The 6,028-nt window shown below is 41.2% G+C and overlaps 1 non-coding gene across 1 annotated transcript; it reads left to right on the top strand.

Moving 5' to 3' along the window:
• Nucleotides 1–5,626: 5,626 nt before the first annotated feature.
• On the top strand, nt 5,627–5,734 carry LOC148577197 (small nucleolar RNA R71). The gene has a single exon (XR_015903260.1). It is a non-coding gene; the product is annotated as a small nucleolar RNA R71 (small nucleolar RNA).
• Nucleotides 5,735–6,028: the final 294 nt, after the last annotated feature.

Genomic DNA, 6,028 nt, shown 5'->3' with positions numbered 1-6,028 from the left:
CAACGTGAGCAACTTGGTACGCGTAACCGTGATTACACTTTAATGATGTAAAATTCATGGCTCTTTCTTTCCCTGGCAATGGTGCCAAGAACATGGTGCCAATACCATGGTTCACAACTTCGATACAACTAACCAGCAAGTGCACTGGGTCGTCCAAGTAATACCTTACGTGAGTAAGGGTCGAATCCCACGGAGATTGTTGGTATGAAGCAAGCTATGGTCACCTTGTAAATCTCAGTCAGGCAGATATAAATTGATAATGATGTTTTTAAATAATAAATAATAGAATAGGGATAAAGGTACGTATGTAAATCATAGGTAGGAATTTCAGATAAGCGAATGGAGATGCTTTTCGTTCCTCTGAACCTCTGCTTTCCTGCTATCTTCATCCAATTAGTCTTACTCCTTTCCATGGCTGGCTTTATGTGATACATCACCACTGTCAATGGCTACTTTCGGTTATCTCTCGGGAAAATGATCAAATGCCCTGTCACGGCACGGCTAATCGTCTAGAGGCATCACCCTTGCCAATGGCTTCATCTTATCCTCTCAGTGAATAATATGCTCACGCACCCTGTCACGGCATGGCTATTCATCTGTCGGTTCTCGATCATGCTGGAATAGGATTCACCCTCCTTTTGCGTCTGTCACTAACGCCCTGCAATCGCGAGTTAGGAGCTCATCACAGTCATTCAATCATTGAATCCTACTCGGAATACCACAGAAAAGGTTTAGACCTTTCGGATTCTCTTGAATGCCGCCATCATTCTAGCTTACGCCACGAAGATTCTGGTTAGGAGATCTAAGAGATACTCATTCTAGCTTATTTCATGTAGAACAGAAGTGTTTGTCAGGCACGCGTTCATAGGGGAGATGGTGATGAGGGTCACACATAATCATCACCTTCATCACATTCTTGGGTGCGAATGGATATCTTAGAAGCGAAATAAGATGAATTGAATAGAAAACAGTAGTACTTTGCATTAATCTTTGAGGAACAGCAGAGCTCCACACCTTAATCTATGGAGTGTAGAAACTCTACCGTTGAAAATACATAAGTGAAGGTCCAGGCATGGCCGAGATGGCCAGCCACCTTAAGCGTGATCAATAGTCTCCTAAGATGAACAATGGATTAAAACTGAGACCAAAGATGTCTAATACAATAGTAAAAGGTCCTATTTATAATAAACTAGCTACTAGGGTTTACATGAGTAAGTAATTGATGCATAAATCCACTTCTGGGGCCCACTTGGTGTGTGCTTGGGCCGAGCTTTAACTTTCCACGTGCAGAGGCCATTTGTGGAGTTGAACGCCAGGTTTTGATCCATTTCTGGCGTTCAACTCTGGTTTTGGATCCTTTTCTGGCGCTGGACGCCAGATTTGGGCAGAGAGCTGGCGTTGAACGCCAGTTTACGTCGTCTATTATTGGCAAAAGTATGGACTATTATATATTGCTGGAAAGCCCTGGATGTCTACTTTCTAACGCAATTGGAAGCGCGCCATTTCGAGTTCTGTAGCTCCAGAAAATCCACTTTGAGTGCAGGGAGGTCAGAATCCAACAGCATCAGCAGTCCTTCTTCAACCTCTGAATCTGATTTTTGCTCAAGTCCCTCAATTTCAGTCAGAAAATACCTGAAATCACAGAAAAACACACAAACTTATAGTAAAGTCCAGAAATGTGAATTTAACATAAAATCTATTAAAAACATCCCTAAAAGTAACTAGATTCTACTAAAAATATACTAAAAACAATGCCAAAAAGCGTATAAATTATCCGCTCATCACAACACCAAACTTAAATTGTTGCTTGTCCCCAAGCAACTGAAAATAGGATAAAAAGAATAGAATATACTATAAATTCCAAACTATCAATGAAACATAGCTCCAATCAGATGAGCGGGACTTGTAGCTTTTTGCCTCTTGAATAGTTTTGGCATCTCACTCTATCCATTGAGGTTCAGAATGATTGGCATCTATAGGAACTCAGAGTTCAGATAGTGTTATTGATTCTCCTAGTTCAGTATGATGATTCTTGAACACAGCTGTTTTATGAGTCTTGGCCGTGGCCCTAAGCACTTTGTTTTCCAGTATTACCACCGGATACATAAATGCCACAGACACATAATTGGGTGAACCTTTTCAGATTGGGACTCAGCTTTGCTAAAGTACCCAATTAGAGGTGTCCAGGGTTCTTAAGCACACTCTTATTTTACTTTGGACCTTGATTTTAACCGCTCAGTCTCAAGTTTTCACTTGACACCTACACGCCACAAGCACATGGTTAGGGACAGCTTGGTTTAGCCGCTTAGGCCAGAATTTTATTCCTGTAGACCCTCCTATCCACTGATGCTCAAAGCCTTGGGATCCTTTTTATTTCCCTTGCCTTTTGGTTTTAAGGGTTATTGGCTTTTTGCTCTTGCCTCTTGGTTTTAAGAGCTTTGGCTTTTTCTGCTTGCTTTTTCTTTCTATATTTTTTTTTATTCGCCTATTTTTTTTTTCTGCAAGCTTTGTTCTTTGCTGTTTTTTCTTGCTTCAAGAATCATTTTTATGGTTTTTCAGATTATCAAATAACATGTCTCCTAGTCATCATTCTTTCAAGAGCCAACATATTTAACATTCTTAAACAACAACTTCAAAAGACATATGCACTGTTCAAGCATACATTCAGAAAACAAGAAGCATTGCCACCACATCAATATAATTAAGCTAAGTTCAAGGATAAATTCAAAACTCATGTACTTCTTGTTCTTTTGAATTAAAACATTTTTCATTTAAGAGAGGTGATGGATTCATAGGACATTCATATCTTTAAGACATAGTTACTAACTACTAATGATCATGTAATGAAGACACAAACATAGATAAGCACCATAACATAGAAAACGAAAAAAACAGAAGAAATAAGAGCAAGGAATGAATGCACCTTAGTGATGATGGCATTTCAATGATGTTTTTGAGCTCTTCTATGTCTCTTCCTTGCCTTTGTTGCTCCTCCTTCATTGCTTTTTAGATCTTCTCTGATTTCATGAAGGATGATGGAGTGCTCTTGATGTTCCACCCTTAGTTGCTTCCAATAATTGTGTGGAAGAAAATGAATCCCCTGAGGTATCTCAGGGATCTCTTGATTTGCAGTCAAATGTTCTACCACTGAGCTATAGACCCTTGATGGAAGCTTTTGTCTTCCCTTTCCTCTTTCTAGAGGTTTCTTTGGCCTTAGGTGCCATCAATGGTTATGGAAAAAAACAAAAAAGCTATGCTTTTACCACACCAAACTTAGAATGTTGCTCGCCCTCGAGCAAAAGAAGAAAGAATAGAAGAATAAGAAGATATGGAGGAGATGGAAGGATCTGTGTATGGATGTGAGTGGTGAATGGAGAATAGACGGGATGGTCATGAATGGAGAGAGAGAGGGTGAGGTGGGTGAGGGATTCACAGATCCTGAGATGATCCTGTGGTGTCCACAGATCTTGAGGTGATCCTGTGGTGTCCACAGATCCTGAGGTGTCAAGGCATTTACATCCCTGCACCAATTTAGGCATGCAAAATGCTCTTGCACACAACTCTGGGCGTTCAGCACCAGGTTGGTGCCCATTTTGGGCGTTCAACGCCCATTTGCTGCCATTTCTGGCGTTGAATGCCAGAACCATGCTTGTTCTGGGCGTTCAGCGCCAGGATGCTGCCCATTCTGGGCGTTCAACGCCAGAACCATGCTCTGTTCTGGTGTTTGAACGCCAGACAGATGCTCCTCCAGGGTGTGATTTTTCTTCTGCTGTTTTTTATTCCGTTTTTGATTTTTTTGTTTGTTTTGTGACTCCACATGATTATGAACCTATAAAGACATATAACTAAGAAAAATATAGTTAGATAAATAAAAATTGGGTTGCCTCCCAACAAGCGCTTCTTTAATGTCAATAGCTTGACAGTGGGCTCTCATGGAGCCTCACAGATGTTCAGAGCATTGTTGAAACTCTCCAACACCAAACTTAGAGTTTGGATATGAGAGTTCAACACCAAACTTAGAGTTTGGTTGTGGCCTCCCAACACCAAACTTAGAGTTTGACTGTGGGGGCTCTGGTTGACTCTGCTTTGAGAGAAGCTTTTCATGCTTCCTCTCCATGGTTGCAGAGGGAGATCCTTGAGTTTTAAACACAAGGGAGTCCTCATTCCATTGAAGGACTATTTCACCTCTGTCAACATCAATCACAGCTCTTGCTGTGGCCAGGAAAGGTCTTCCTAGGATGATGGATTCATCCTCTTCCTTTCCAGTATCCAGCACTATGAAATCAGCAGGGATGTAAAGGCCTTCAACCTTTACTAACACGTCCTCTACTTGTCCATAAGCCTGTTTTCTTGAATTATCTGCCATCTCTAATGAGATTCTAGCAGCTTGCACCCCATAGATTCCCAGTTTCTCTATTACAGAGAGGGGCATGAGGTTTATTCCTGAACCAAGGTCACACAGAGCCTTAAAGATCATGGTGCCTATGGTACAGGGTATTATGAACTTTCTAGGATCCTGTCTCTTCTGAGGCAATATCAGTTGATCCAGATCACTTAGTTCATTGATGAACAAGGGAGGTTCAACTTCCCAAGTATCAATGCCAAATAATTTGGCATTTAGCTTCATGATTGCACCAAGAAACTTGGCAGTTTGCTCTTCAGTAACACCCTCATTCTCTTCAGAAGAGGAATACTCATCAGAGCTCATGAAGGGCATAAGGAGGTTCAATGGAATCTTTATGGTCTCTAGATGAGCCTCAGAGTCCTTTGATTCCTCAGAGGGAAGCTCCTTATTGATCACTGGATGTCCCAGGAGGTCTTCCTCCTTGGGATTCACGTCCTCTCCTTCCCTTACAGGTTCGGCCATGGTGCTTATGTCAATGGCCTTGCATTCTCCTTTTGGATTCTCTTCTGTATTGCTTGGGAGAGTACTAGGAGGGATTTCAGTGATCCTTTTACTCAGCTGGCCCACTTGTGCTTCCAGATTTCTAATGGAAGACCTTGTTTTATTCATAAAACTTACAGTGGCTTTGGATAGATCAGAGACTAAGTTTGCTAAATTAGAAGCATTTTGTTCAGAGTTCTCTGTCTGTTGCTGAGTGGATGATGGGAGAGGTTTATTAGTGTTAAACCTGTTTCTTCCACCATTATTAAAGCCTTGTTGAGGCTTTTGATCCTTCCATGAGAAATTTGGATGATTTCTCCATGATGAGTTATAGGTGTTTCCATAAGGTTCACCTAAGTAATTCACCTCTGCTATTGCAGGGTTCTCAGGATCATAAGCTTCTTCTTCATAAGAAGCCTCTTGAGTACTGTTGGATGCAGCTTGCATTCCATGCAGACTCTGAGAGATCATATTGACTTGCTGAGTCAATATTTTATTCTGAGCCAATATGGCATTCAGAGTATCAATCTCAAGAACTCCCTTCTTCATAGGCGTCCCATTACTCACAGGATTCCTTTCAGAAGTGTACATGAACTGGTTATTAGCAACCATGTCAATGAGTTCTTGAGCTTCTGCAGGCATTTTCTTTAGGTGAATGGATTCACCTGCAGAAGTGTCCAGTGACATTTTTGATAGCTCAGATAAACCATCATAGAATATATCCAGGATGGTCCATTCTGAAAGCATGTCAGAAGGACACTTTTTGGTCAACTGTTTGTATCTTTCCCAAGCTTCATAGAGGGATTCACCTTCTTTCTGTCTGAAGGTTTGAACATCAGCTCTAAGCTTGCTCAGCTTTTGAGGAGGAAAGTACTTGGCTAAGAAAGTCGTGACCAGCTTATCCCAAGAGTTCAGGCTGTCTTTGGGTTGAGAATCCAACCATAATCTAGCTCTGTCTCTTACAGCAAAAGGGAAAAGCATGAGCCTGTAGACTTCAGGATCTACTCCATTAGTCTTAACAGTATCACATATCTGCAAGAATTCAGTTAAGAACTGAAAAGGATCTTCAGATGGAAGTCCATGAAACTTGCAGTTCTGCTGCATCAGAGAAACTAATTGAGGTTTCAGCTCAAAGTTGTTTGC

Source organism: Arachis ipaensis, chromosome B1, assembly GCF_059453495.1.
Source record: "Arachis ipaensis isolate K30076 ecotype BB chromosome B1, ASM5945349v1, whole genome shotgun sequence".
Lineage (NCBI taxonomy): Eukaryota > Viridiplantae > Streptophyta > Magnoliopsida > Fabales > Fabaceae > Arachis > Arachis ipaensis.
This window is presented reverse-complemented; position numbering and strand designations above follow the sequence as displayed.